Raw genomic sequence first — 14,698 nt, forward strand, 5'->3', positions numbered from 1 at the left:
ATAGTTCGATCCCCGTATTTCGGTTAGGATAATCGGGGTGGTTGATGCGGTATAACACTGAGAGTCACAGAATTATAATAATATATATTTCCAACAATTAGTCTACACGATTGAAAAGATATAAACAATTAACAACTTTATCGCACGCAGATAATATAGATGTATACAATATAGAGCAAGGCTCTTACAATTGAGCTTAGTCTCTTGGTGGACGTAGCACGATATTATACTTAATAAAATAAGCGAATGTTTGGCTATGTCGCGGATCGACTTGAATTGGCGTTCAGAATTTGACTCAAAGTGTAACGTTCGACGTTACAAGTGTAACGTCACAAGGAACTGATCGACTTTTGATGATTTCTTTGTCTCATCTTTAAGACGACCCCCACTATACTTAGGTCACGCCACCGTTCGCGCCTATGATCACGTATGTCTGTTCTTGCGTGGAAAACGTAACGGACCAAATTCGACGTTTCGAGAACTCGCTGCTTGGCGACAGCTATGCGCTCGTCGATACATTGTATATGATCCGGCGGTCAGATAAGACGATCTGACTGAGACATTGTAGGGCCGCGAGTGACGGTTAGAAAATACAGCCTGTGTTAAGCCTCGTGGCGTAACATTAACGTTTATAACATTCTATAAAGTAATAAGCAAACTAAATGAATAGCCTTCATCACGCTGTATATCCTGTTTGCATATTTAATATTAATATCAAAGCTTCCATGCAAAAAGATGTTGTATTTTGCAAGCGTATTTTATTACCGAGTGCATAATAATTCATTAACAATCCCCACGATTTATCGTCACAGTACGAAAGTACGTTCAATAATTTACATTCTGTTTTTAAACAGCCTGTTGTAGCTATACTTTGTTTTCACGTATTTCAAGTAAACATATCATCGATAAATACACCAGTACAAACGCTATTATATCGATGCAAACGTTGAAACATTTTCGTCATGGTGAAATGTATTTGGTACATCAATTTTAGCGAATTCAATTAATGTATGACGAATGTTAAGCATTTACTTTAATTTAAATTAATTAAAATTTCCTTCAATCAAGGTAGATGTAATTTTAACAGAAAATTCCATTAAATTTCTATAAGTATTTCTGTAGTATCGGAAAAAGGATAGGATTAGGATGATTTAGATTTGTAAAATTCTCCTAATACTATTTATTAAGATAAATAAAAATAACAGAGATTAAATGGACAGAGAACGATAAATGTTCAAATTGAACTAAAACACAAAAGTCTTATTCCGTTCAAATCATTCTCGCAACTCTATAACTAACAACTCGATCTCTCTACAACGCTAGCAACTCTACAACTCTCGTCTTCGGCATCTGCACTCGCACGCTCTCGCTTCTCAACTCATACTGCACGCCTTTTGAATTCGTTCTCGCTGGCGTCTCAACTAACACTACCCTTAGCGTCTCTTTGTTTTTTCTCGTCCCATCGAACACGTGTCCCGAAACCCCGTGGCCAGAGTCACGCAGGCTCTTTCCACAAAACTGTCCACTTGAAAGGACCGACGACACATTGATGTACTCGACGGCGCCACGGCTCTCGCCACTTTGTATACGGTTCGGCCGATATCTTGGGCCTTTTGCCCACGATACTACATTTCTAATGGTTACTCTTATCCCTATAGATAAAAATTAAAAAGCAAACTATCCTATAAAAATTAACAGATAAGATTATTTTTTCCTGTTAATTTCTATGCCATAATTGCCTCTTCGATTCCCTATTTCTCTACGATTTATTCGTCTCGTACACAATTTTAACGTAATATTTGTAACAACAGACAGAGATACTTAGTTAGATTTAACACGATTCTTTTTTTTCGCTTTTGTTAACAAATTATTCGCAGACCGCAGCTCCTCCTTCGATAAATTTTAATTCTCATTACGTGTACGTACATAAAACGTAGCGAGTACGAAACAATCACAGAATAACGTGATCTTCGATGAGATGCGATGTTTTAATAAGTTCTGATAATAGATGCATCATTAAATATGTAATTGGAAATGGTTGTTAATCGCGAGCATTAAATAATAATGTAATTTGAAAATAAATTAAATTCGATATATTTATACCGAATATATTAAAGACGTTTTAACATCGACATATTCAACATTTACTACTATTTTCCAGGCACAATATCTTCTTGTCGTTACGTATTTGAAACCTCCATAATATCTGAATTTATTTTAGCGGACACAGCAGTATGTAAAAGTTACATTAATAAAAAAAAAAAAAAAAAACAACAAATCGCGATTATCTTCGTTAACTTACAAGATACGTATTATTAAATATCCAAAGAACAATTCTAAACAATTTTGCAGAAATAACATTCCAAACAAATATAATACTTATTAATTGATATATTAAATTCGTCGGATGCAATTTTTTAATCGCACATGAAACAAACGTATATTTCTCATTTCGTTGAATTGTTTTCTACATTTAAATTATTCCTGGATAGATGAGAATTATACGAAACTCGCGAAATAAGGAAATAAGCAAAATAAAAAGAAAAAAAGAAGAAAAAAGAGAAGAAACTGGTAGATTTCACTTATCGTTAAACTTATATTCTTAAACCAAGTTAAACTTAGTTCGCCATCTTCGTGATATCACGCAATTCAACAAACTGTCAGATGCAAATACAACGTTAACATAGAATTGTAACGATAAAAGTTATATTCGAAGTTATGGTAATCTCATCTGCTATGACTCATCATTGTGCAACTGTAACTTATACCATTAACAAATCTGTATTTTCAGCCACGTTTCTAACTATAATCGTACATTCCATGTACATAAGTAATGTCCACATTGAGGAACGTATAACGCTTAGTTAATAAATTCGAAACCACATCGTTCGCGTGTAGTCCACGTGAACTATATTTGAATTGTGTTAAAATGGCAATTTGTAAATTTTATACGTCATATCGAAGGGATTAAGGATATTGAAGGAGAATACATAAATATTCGAGTCGCGTACATAAGTCTTAATATTACGAGCATAAATCTCCAAAATCTTCCGAATCTCCGTCGTATCTCAGCCACGTGAAATTATTTTTCATAATCTTAGTACGTTATTGATCTACGATATAGTAAAAGTTCTACACAATAAGTAATAAGCTTTATACAATAGCTCGTGGTTGATAACTCCGCTAAAGACGTTAAATACAATTTATGGCAACAAAATTTTATCCTATTTTAACAGTTCGTGGAAATAAAAATCGACGGACTTATGCAACCTCCAGTTGGCGAACAAATTAACGCAAGTTCCCAACGAATGAAACGCGAATAATGAAATTACACGAATACCGAGGAACGAACTTTAAAATTCCTCGTATCGATCGAATCGACTGTTATTCATTGAATTTCCCAGGATCGCTAAAATAGGCTAAATCTCACGGGCCAAGGAATTTCCGACGATATGAAGGAATTAGGTAACGTTGTCGGAGAAGAGTGCGCGAATGTAATACAATACCTTGGAAAAGTAAAACGTTTCTTTTAATAATGTAAATGGGCTGAAAAATATTGCGGCAGAAGCGAGCAATTACTGATTCTACGTGAAAAACCGAGTGGAAAATGTGGAATAAAATTTGTAAAAATTTCAGTACACCGGTTAAATCCTCAATTTCGATCCTCGGATGAAAAAAAATTAATTGTAATAAATCATACCAGGTGTTTTTCCTATCTTTCTTATCTTTCACGTAGAATCACACTCTGTGTTTCTATTCGATCTATTGGCCAAAATCTATAAAATTCACGTGGCGATCAACGTATCGATGCATTCTGTCAATTAATAAAAGAAGATATAGCTTAACGTAGAATAATCTTTTTTATTGCGATAGTGATGGAAATTTCATTATCGAGATTAATCGTGACCTTGTTGAAAGTCTGATCGGCGCTATAACGAAAGAGTAGTTAGGCGAGCGGAATCACGGCGTGGAATGGAAAAGCGTGAGAAAGTAGTCTCATAATGTAATTAATGATCGAGGAATCGAAATTCTGTCGTATTTTACAGCGAGGATAAGAACTACTCAAGCGACAATCGAATGTCACTTAAGCGCTCTGGAGATGGAATCAATTAGTACTTGAGTGGCGTTAATTCTTGCGCGAAGATCAATTCTCGCAAACTATTCGAAAAATAAGGATTAAAAGGTTTTTACATAGGGAAGCGTAGGATTGAAGCTTAGGATTTAATTTTGACGCGAATAAATGAAAGTTTAAGAATCGAGATTTAATTGAAATAAAAGTAGGATCGTTAAATTAAAAAACGTGAATAATTCTCAATTTTTGTCGCATATGAAGTATAGACACAAGTCTTTCAAATAATAAAATATTTAACCAACGTTAAATATTTAACTATAACGTGAAAGTAATATAAATGTAAATGAATATCGAACATTCTGAATTATAACACCAATTAATCGCATGCTAATTAATATTTATGAATCATGAGCGAAACACGATGGAAAATCGAAATTCGATATATATATTTCGAACCGTAAAAATAAGATCAGTAGAATGAACATGAGTTGGTGTACACTAGTTTTTTATTAAATGAAAAATAATTGATACGAATAGTAATAATAATAGAATATTTCTTAATTAACTTTTTCATTAATAGATATTATGTTTACATATATACAAATAAATATAATTTTCTACAAATAATATATATGTTATCAATTTAGGATATGAGTATAAAATTTCTCACCATGTCACAAATTTTCCCGAACGTTATTTTTCGCATTTGAACTTGCAGTTGGATACTACGACTATATTTCTTATATTTGTTTACAAGTTTAATAAAACTATTTTACGCTATGGCTTCGCTTGTTACTTACGGCTTCTTCAAACCAAGCGATTAAGAGATGGAATAAAGCTGAAATTACGTGATATAATATGCGCGTATACTTCGTGTGCCTGACATTACGAGCATCACACTACTTACAAAGGAGATTTTACCTTGTATAAATCATACTTTTACTTTAGCAGCATGATAAATTTTATCCGATTACTTGAAAGCTGTTTGTATTCCGAGTTATTAAGCATCGTTATAACAACGAATGGTGTTGATAATTCTCTAATTTATTTAAATTTCCAAATTAACATAAAGTGTTACGTAATTATTTTATAAATGTCTTAAAACGTTATGAATATTAGTTTATATGAAATCTTCCCTTAGAGAACGTGGGCGGATGAATATTAAACTTTGATGGAACGCATCTAACGATGAAATATTACATATCTATGAAATTCATCTAAATGATTAAATATCAGATATCTATGGTATTCATCAAACGATTAAATATCAAATAATATAAAAAAAATATAAAATAACAGTTAGCAACATTTCGATATTATGGATTAATTGAATTAACTTTTAAATCGAAACACAAACGTGTTAACTACAACCTGCGGATTAAAGCGATTACAACTTTTTCCTTTTTTTTTACTTTTTTTTTTTTGATAGGAAAACTTCAACCAATACTTTTGTGTAAGCCTGTGAGGTAAGCCTCGACTTCTAAACTAACTTCGTAAGCTATAGAACTAAAAGAGCATAATCGTAATGTGATACGAATAGTCGGAAGAAATTTAACATTTATTTAAAAACTATATATATTTATTTAAAAACCGCTATATTACAAAGTCTTTAACTATATTTTTATGAATCTGTATAATTTTTTAGAATTTTAAAAGGATACATATATATATGCAAGATCCCTAGATTTCATGTAGGATAGGGATTCTTTTTGTTTCGCGGGTAGCACGACAGGCTGTGTTTCACGGACAGACTGATCTTCCCTTGTTTTACGGACGACCATTTTAAGAAGCACGTTTTTCCCGAACGGACGGATAGAGAGTTACATTAGAGACAAACAAGGTTACGGAATAGTTATTTAAGATTTTAAAGACTGAAGAAGAAAGATCGGTAGCTCAGGACGTTGAAAATCGATTCTCAATTTTCAGGTAAACATTGTACTAAAGACTTGTTATTTCCCGTTTATATAATTATTGTTATTTATTGTTATAAACGCATATTAATTGTCGTTTATTTTTGTATTTTATTATTTACTTCATAATAAAAACTCGATTTTCAGACTACAGAATCGATCCCTGAATTATCACCAAATTACCATCTTACAAATCGATTTTCACTACGCCATGCCGTTAGAAGTGAAGCTACGTATCGCCGTGAACGAGAACGCAAGAGGGAGAAAATAGAATGCATAAGAATCCATAAGAAAACCAGAAGATGAAGTATGTGATGTCTTTCCTCCAGAATATCAAGCAAGAGATCATCGTCCGCGGTTATTCAGTTTATCGATAGTGAAGAAAGCCGCAAACAACTTAACCAAGGTAAGCCATTACAGAAACATTGCACTCACGATGGATGACGCAACGGCAGCGTCATACATCGGTACAAGTTTAAACTTCGTGTTTCGAGATATTTACTTAGAAGAATCGGAGATCATCCCCACAAGGAAAATAAAGACCGAAATCGAAAAGCCCAATCTTCAAACAGAAACATTATTAGAAATCTTCCAGAAACAAAACATGCATGAGAGAGAAGGCACAGACTTTGTCATAAAACAATTTGATGGAACGCAAAAAGCCACAGATTGGAGTATGAAATATTCATATTTCACATACGCATCCCTTCCATACTCTAATATGAGTATGAAACCGAATACGAAAAATACGAAATCCAAACTGATGAAAAAAGGATCAAGAATTTGAAGAAATATCTGGGAAAAACAGCATCAGAATGGTACCAGACAAATCTGCCAAAGGATGAAGAATACAACTGGGAAAATTGGAAGGTGGCAGTTCAAAAAGCTTCTGGCAATAAAGGTTGGTCTGCAGTACGATACGCTTATAACTTTAAATACATTTCAGGTTCATTCACTGAATATGCCATAAAAAAGGAATGATTAATATTGGAAGTAAGGAGGAAGACTTCTGAAGAGACAGGGATAAATCTAATTGTTATTGGATTACCCATACACATTCAAGATAAAATCGATAAAGAAACAGTACAATCAACAAATGGCTTAATCGGATTCTTGGGGCAATATCAGACGAAGGGAAGAAAAACACAAGGGAGTAACGCAAGATTGGACAGAAAGCCAGAGCCACTGCCCAAGAAACAACCTTGTATGATTTATGAAGCACTGAATTTCCCAGGTCGATTTCACCCAATAACAACTCACCAAAGAAATACATGCACATACTCATCGATCATTTTTCAAGGGCTGTTTTTATGTCCACATCGAAAACACAACACACAGAAGATATCATAAAACTTATAGACTCGACAGGAGAAACTGATTGCATAAAAATTATCCTTGCAGACCGATACCCAGTAATGACATCCAAAGAAATTCAAGAGTATACGAGGAAAAGGAACATTAAATTAATTTTCACCTCGACAGACTGCCCATCCTCCAATGGACTGAACAAAAGGGTAAATCAAACATTAGTAAACAGGATCAGATGTAATTCAGACAAAAATAAGAGAAACTGGACAAAAATCACAGAAGAAAGCGTAGAAGAAAACAATAACACCAGACACAGTGTAACGGGGTTTGCCCCAAATCATTTACTGAATGGAAAAATGATTGAAATCGTCCCTAAGGAAATAATGGAGAATAAGATAAACCTAAAAAGAGACAGAGAAGAAGCATTCAAAAACTCAACAAGAAATTTCGAAATTAACAAACAAAAATACGATAAAAAAAGAAGAGAACACGAATTTAAAATCGGTGATATGGTCTTCACCCATAACGGAAAAAAAATGAATAGAAATAAGCTGGAAGAAATTAGGAAAGGACCTTTCATAATTCTAAGAAGGATTTCAAACTCCATATATGAAGTGGATAACGGTAATCGGGGATCTGAAGGGAATCTGTTCCACTCCCCATTCGAGGGGCGGTATAAACTCCCTAGAGTTCATGTAGGATAGGGATTCTTTTTGTTTTACGGGTAGCACGACAGGCTGTGTTTCACGGACAGACCTTCTTTTGTTTTATGGACGACCATTTTAAGAAGCAAATTTTTCGCGAACGGACGGACAGAGAGTTACATTAGAGACAGACAAGGTTACAGAATAGTTATTTAAAATTTTAAAGACTGAAGAAGAAAGATCGGTAGCTCAGGACGTTGAAAATCGATTCTCGATTTTCAGGTAAACATTGTACTAAAGACTTTTTATTTCCCGTTTATATAATTATTATTTATTGTTATAGACGCATATTAATTGTTGTTTATTTTTGTATTTTATCATTTACTCCATAATAAAAACTCGATTTTCAGACTACAGAATAGATCCCTGAATTATCCCCGGATTACGATCTTATATATATGTACATATTTGTATATTTATATATATATACAAATATATATATATATATATATATATATATATATAGAGAGAGAGAGAGAGAGATAATGTTACAAGGAAGTAATCTAAAACTTCGTAAATTTGTAGTACATGTTTAATGAGAGAAGTATAAAATATCTGATAAGCGTAGATCCAAAAATTAATCCTATTTATTTGATATACCGTACTTTTTATTTAACATTTAAATCGAACGTTTAAATCGAACCCTCGATAGAATAGATAGAATAAACGTGTCCAATAAAATAATCTCCTCCATCATCTGATTTGAATTCAACGAATTTTTTTTATGAATACACATAGAGAGAAATCTACCTATTGTGGACACACGTACAAATCAATAAATAATGCATGTCGTGCAATATCGGCTACAGAAGGAAAAAATAGAGAATTATGTGTTATCCATAGATGGCAGTTATACAGTGACTACGAAAGGTATTTAAATAATATGAATATAAATACATGATACATGTATTAAACTTGGTATTATTTAATGGTACTTTCATACGATTATAAGGATTTGATTTGAAATATAAAAGCTGATAGGAAAACGGTTCATTGGAAAATATGGACACGCGCAAATATTTTCTCGTGCTCGCAGTATATTAAAACAGAAAGTCAAATGAAATATTTCTTATCAATGGCGGAGGATATTTTTCTCTTCTTCTTGACCCAGCAATTGGATTTCATCAATATTATATAACGTTGATTAAAATTTCCTTTTCTCTCGAGTGAGTACTATAAGATCACAAAATGACATAGATCTTTTCTTTGCAACGTGCTGAATATAAAACTGCGTCCTTTTACAGGCAACCATGTATATTCCAAGCGTGATGAAGGGATTAGATCATCGTATCGTAAATTATGCTTACTTCCAACCCCAAAGGCAGACTTTCTATGTGCTTGTCTCTTTGCTTCGAGGGCCAGCGAACTCTTCACTCTATATGACAGAGACAGCCTAGAATCCAGGGGGAAATTTGAAAGTCAATCAAGGAAAGAACTGCAAGGTGGACAGAGCAAGGTCTCGTAGAAATGTATGTGAAATTCGTTTCTCGCAAATTACGAGATACGGAAACGTTTAAAGTCATCTACAGGCGGAAATCTGTTCAAGACAGTCGCGGTAATATTTCGACGTTATATTTCATACGTTAAGCCAGCTATTATTTAAATATGTTCTTTGAAATTAAGTAAAATCAAAGTAGCTGAAAAAGTACAGCTGATAAAATTACGTTCAAAACGTGAATGAACAATAATTTTTACTTTCGTTACGCTATTGTTATCGATTATCCATTATTTCTTATGGCAAGAAATGGGAACGTGCTTAATTTACGATAAAAACGAGAAACAATACGTAAAATATTTTTCACGATAAATTATTTTCATATTGTTTGAAATAATTTTACGCTTCCGCGATATAAGTGGCGAATGTAATTGAACAAGAATCATTTTTGATAAATGTAACAGATATATACCGTATATATATGCAAAATATATTATAACGTTTTAATTCATAAAGTTACGTAAAATTATTGGAAATCTATGTACGTAGGTATGTTTAAATATTTCATTCATGTTTTTATTCCATTGAATTGCAAGTTATATAAAATCATTTCATTAATAGTATAGTTCAATGATATAAGAATTGCGAATTAAGAATATTGTTTATTAGTGATATAAATAATTAAATTAGTAATAATGTATACTTAACACGTTCTTGTATTTTGTTATTAAGGTAGAGTTAAATGGTTAAAGAATTAAAATTATTTCGCTCTTCTTTCAAAATTATTTCAATCTCAATCTCATGTTTTAGAAGGGAAAACTATAATTTTTGTTCTTAAAACATATCATCCCCTAATAGTCTGCGTTCGAATCATGATTATTCTAAAAACCACTATGATTGTGTTATTGAAACAACGTCATCAACTAGTTTCTTAAAGTACGTAGATGCTATTGAAACAAACTACGTACATGCATAGTAAGTTTATATGAATATTAAACATAAGAAACTTCGTTTGACTTGATTTGGCTGAAATCAGCTTGTCGAAGTGCATCATAGAAATAAGTCACGTCGATAAAAGTTGTAGCGCAATATCTATTAGACTGTCATTAAAGTCATCGTTGGTACATTAATAGATGGTATCATACAGTTAAACGACATGTCATAATATTCTTTCATCTAAACCATAGTAGCAACAGACTGTTTCCTACAGACTAGAGGTATTTCATGGGACGATCATATAAATTCTTAAATACAATAATGTATAATACACATACGTACATACATGAACCAAGTCTGTAAGCATAATCTATAGACTATAATAAATACGTGAAACATTTTGAATTCTGTATTAGATTTGAAGAAATCTCGAATAAATCAAAAGATATTAAATACTACAAAACTGTGAGCATTATTAAGGATTAGGATGTGATTTTTTGAAAGATATAAATATAATTTATGAATAGTTTCAAAGATGAAGGTGAAAGAAATCTGTAACAAGAATTAGTCCCTTAAGGAAACGTTAATTACTTTGTTACTGTAGAAACACTTGTGGATTCTTCGTTATAAAACTAACAATTATCTTTTATCTAAAGGATATGTTATAATACAAAGATCCTTAAAATTATTCGATGGAATATCCTATTGATATTAATGCTGATTACCTACTTTTTAACCTATCATTTACAAAGAACAGTTTATTTATCGAAGCTATAAACTTTTTTGCCCGCTTCAGAGCTTTCATCGACGATTTATGACGTACATGGTGCAATAATGCCTAATGCGATTCTCTTTAATATCCCATATTGCATACATTCTCGTACCGATTACACAAATTGTTTGAATTCAAGAAACATGCGATCACTATACCGGTATAAATTTGTTATTTACTTGATCTGAAATATCCTTTCAAGTTTGAAGTGAAATTGAAATTCTTTCAAATAATCTTTGACTTAAAGATGTTATTTATAGTTTCGCGTTTATCGATATTGATTCCCTAAATTTAACTGATTTTAGATGTATATTTATTTTACGATTTAAGCATTACATGTTAGTTTAAGTATCATTTACATACCAGCTACTTGAAATCCATTTAATTTCATGTAACTTAACTAATTACAGAACAAGGTTTAACTTTTACGTTAACTAAGCTCAAAATGTCCATGAAGCATGATTTGTTTCTGGAAAGTCATTTAACTATTTTAACTAACGAAATGTATAACGAAAATTATCGATTTTCAGAACTTTATAATATAATGGAATCGTTTTACATATTTGAGGACAAACAACACAACACAGTTTTCGTTTATGAATACGAAATAAAAAATTTAAATAAAAATTATATTAATCCTTTCGGTGCGAGTTGTTTTTTAACATCGATGGTACGTATAAAGCAGTAAAGCATGTGCGTGACCTGAATACATTTCCGGTCTTTTTATAACGATTGTGAACAAATAATGTAAAACTATAACTTCAAAACTATAACGTATGTTTCCAGATAAAGAAAATAATCACAGACTTCGCTGGATGCATAAGCATTCATAGACAACATCAATGGAATTTTTTCTGATGAATATGTACTTCTCCTGTAGGAAAGTATGAGATGACTCGTTTGTTTGTAAGAAATGTTCAAGAGCAGTCATGAAATCATTTACGGATTTCACTACGTTTTACATATTCGAAACCTTCCATCCTTGCATTTCTTTTCTGTCTCCCCTTTCTCGTGAATACTTAAATACATGATTTTTTCAAAACTTCACAAAAATAATCGTAAGAATCTGTTCTATTTTTTCTCGTATATTTCCTTGTTTGGAAAAAGGAATAATTTATGACTTGTAATTTGTAAAATTACGCTAATAATATCAGTTTACTTGTACAAGATGGCCACCATACACATATTTGTCACATTAGAAAATATAGACCTAACCAAACAGGAATATTACACATTACAAGTTAACGTACATATATATGTAGTATCTATTTACAAGTATCGCAGATTACCTCTTGAAAAGTAAGAAAACATAAATACTAAAGTAAAGTTGTAAATCTAAACTACAGTTCAAGTTATACAAGGCATGCAAAGCTTCTCTTGAAACGCTAGGTGCGTACTTCGATATACAATATAAAGAAACATAGCCCGCGAGAAAAGCTATATAGTACATACCATACAGATCCCTCGCCATAACTTTGTCAATATGCGCAACGAAATCGGTAATTTTCGCGCCACCACTCAAACGCCGTTTCTCTCGCTTTGGATAATTGAATTAAATCCAGATCGTCCATGTTTACAGCGAAGCAACACGTGATACCGCCAAAAGTGCTTTCCACCCCCTCACATAACTGACATCGGCCGTCCGTGGATCCAACGGAAGGATTTTGAACGTTGGAGAATGCGTAACGCTGATTGGCTATTGAGCTCGGGGGTCGATCGTATAAGGGGACGCCGGGTCGCAACGAGCCTCACAGTACCACTTCGACTGTGAACGCGATAGGAATTGGATCGTCTATTTTACAAAGCTCCTTTATCTTTTGCAACAATTACATTCGAATGTCTTTTCAAGCGCTAACGACATAATCGACGTTTGGTAAGCGATTAGTAACTGCGAATTCGTAGAATTCGTGGATAATTCTCGAGCTGTTTCGTGCGTACGCGATATTAAGTGGCACGCAAACAGGTGCACCTATTCGCGTAGCGCAAGAAATGTATCACGGAGGTCGTTCGAATTCGGGTGCACGATCTATGCCTATGACTGTGCAGTAGGGCATACTCTTCTCGACCACTTGTCTGGCGCCAACCACCACTATTGTCTCGCGAAGGCCAAGCTGTAAATCTTCGTTGCTTATACCGTTTTCTTGGTGAGTGTTAATTTTTTACTTATTCGATGGTATAATAATACCGTTATTACGAGGTAAAAGTTTTTGTATGTGTGATTTCTTGATTGAAGAGACGCTATCATTATTAAAAGTTTGAATATCCCGCCACTAGCGAGGGAAACATAATACAGAATGATTCTTTCATTTGCTTACATTCGATTTGTTAATTTTACTCCTATTCTCCTTTTTAATTCGTAATTTAATTGTGAGGACATATGCTATGGAGCAATTTTTGTTACTTTTAGCATCGTTGCTTTATTTGTTAAGACTGTTGAGCAATACGATCGTTTACTTTATTTACTGCCTTGTTTGCTATTATTCTACTTTTAAAGACAGGTATTTTGGAAATATAAACTTCTACATATTGGTATAATATTGATATACTTGAGATAAGCTCGTTTATGCTGTTACTGTTTAGGATCGTTTATTCATTAAAGTTATTGTAATCATATGACAACGAGAACTAGTGTAAAATATATAAAATGTATAGTTCTATTTTAATAATCAATTTTTAGTGCCTTTAGCGAAACGAATTGATTCGTATTAAAAATGTCGTTTAGTGAATAGGAAAATAGGACACTGAAGGTTTAACTAATTTAAAAGGATTTAGTTATTGAAGATAGTACTTGCTGAGCAAATGGATCGCGAAGTTGTCATAATGCTACAAATGATACACGCTTGTTAAATGAAAATCCATCGACTTTTCATTTTTCCATTTGTTTAAGAAATATGTTGTCCTATTAGTTTATTCCATTAATATTTATAATGATATATGCAAACAAAAGTGTATAAATAATAATATGCAAATAATTTTTTAACTTAAATGTCACTTATTTAATGTTTTATAGAATGCTATAAGTATACTACTGATAAGATTAATTAATCGAGAACGGAATTAATGCTGTTTACTGTAATCAGAAAGAAAATGGATTAAGGAGCGAGAAGATTTCGAACGTAGCGAAATTATTTGTTGATTGAATATCTCCTCCAACCCGACAAGCAATGCGGGTTATTACAAGTAGTTTTTACTTAATTTCCAATTAGTTATCGTATCTATAAGGTGTGGTCAAAGTTTTGGTACATAAATTTAGCTTGCATCGTATTGTACCGATTTATTTATATATCCTTTTTTATATGATTTATGTTATTGAGTTAGGATTATATTAAATTATTAATAAAATGAAAGAAAAATGGAAATTAAAATTAAATAAAATAGAATTGCATTAAATAAGAAATAGAAATAAAGTTGAACTAAAGCAAATTCAATTAAATTATTTCTTTTTACTTGCCTATGGGATTCTGGGATTATTAAAGTTCCTATTACGTACTCGTATTCTCGCTAATTCTTAAAATGAATTGACTATGAAATGAATGAGACTATTTCTCCGATTATATTAAA

The 14,698-nt window shown here is 32.4% G+C and overlaps 2 protein-coding genes and 2 long non-coding RNA genes across 7 annotated transcripts in view; 2 read left to right on the plus strand and 2 right to left on the minus strand.

Moving 5' to 3' along the window:
* Positions 1–14,698, minus strand: part of LOC126914806 (A disintegrin and metalloproteinase with thrombospondin motifs 3-like) — a 207,860-nt gene that overhangs the window by 164,730 nt on the left and 28,432 nt on the right. The window lies entirely within an intron of this gene.
* The window catches only part of LOC126914752 (uncharacterized), a 119,571-nt gene that overhangs the window by 64,676 nt on the left and 40,197 nt on the right, over positions 1–14,698 (minus strand). The gene's annotated exons all lie outside the window — the stretch shown is intronic.
* Positions 6,809–7,959, plus strand: LOC126914912 (uncharacterized). The gene is made up of 3 exons (XR_007709932.1): positions 6,809–6,852; positions 6,929–7,216; positions 7,384–7,959. It is a non-coding gene; the product is annotated as an uncharacterized LOC126914912 (long non-coding RNA).
* Positions 7,971–9,401, plus strand: LOC126914840 (uncharacterized). Its single transcript, XR_007709853.1, has 3 exons — positions 7,971–8,216; positions 8,838–9,160; positions 9,239–9,401. It is a non-coding gene; the product is annotated as an uncharacterized LOC126914840 (long non-coding RNA).

This window comes from Bombus affinis, chromosome 3 (genome assembly GCF_024516045.1).
Source record: "Bombus affinis isolate iyBomAffi1 chromosome 3, iyBomAffi1.2, whole genome shotgun sequence".
Taxonomy (NCBI): domain Eukaryota; kingdom Metazoa; phylum Arthropoda; class Insecta; order Hymenoptera; family Apidae; genus Bombus; species Bombus affinis.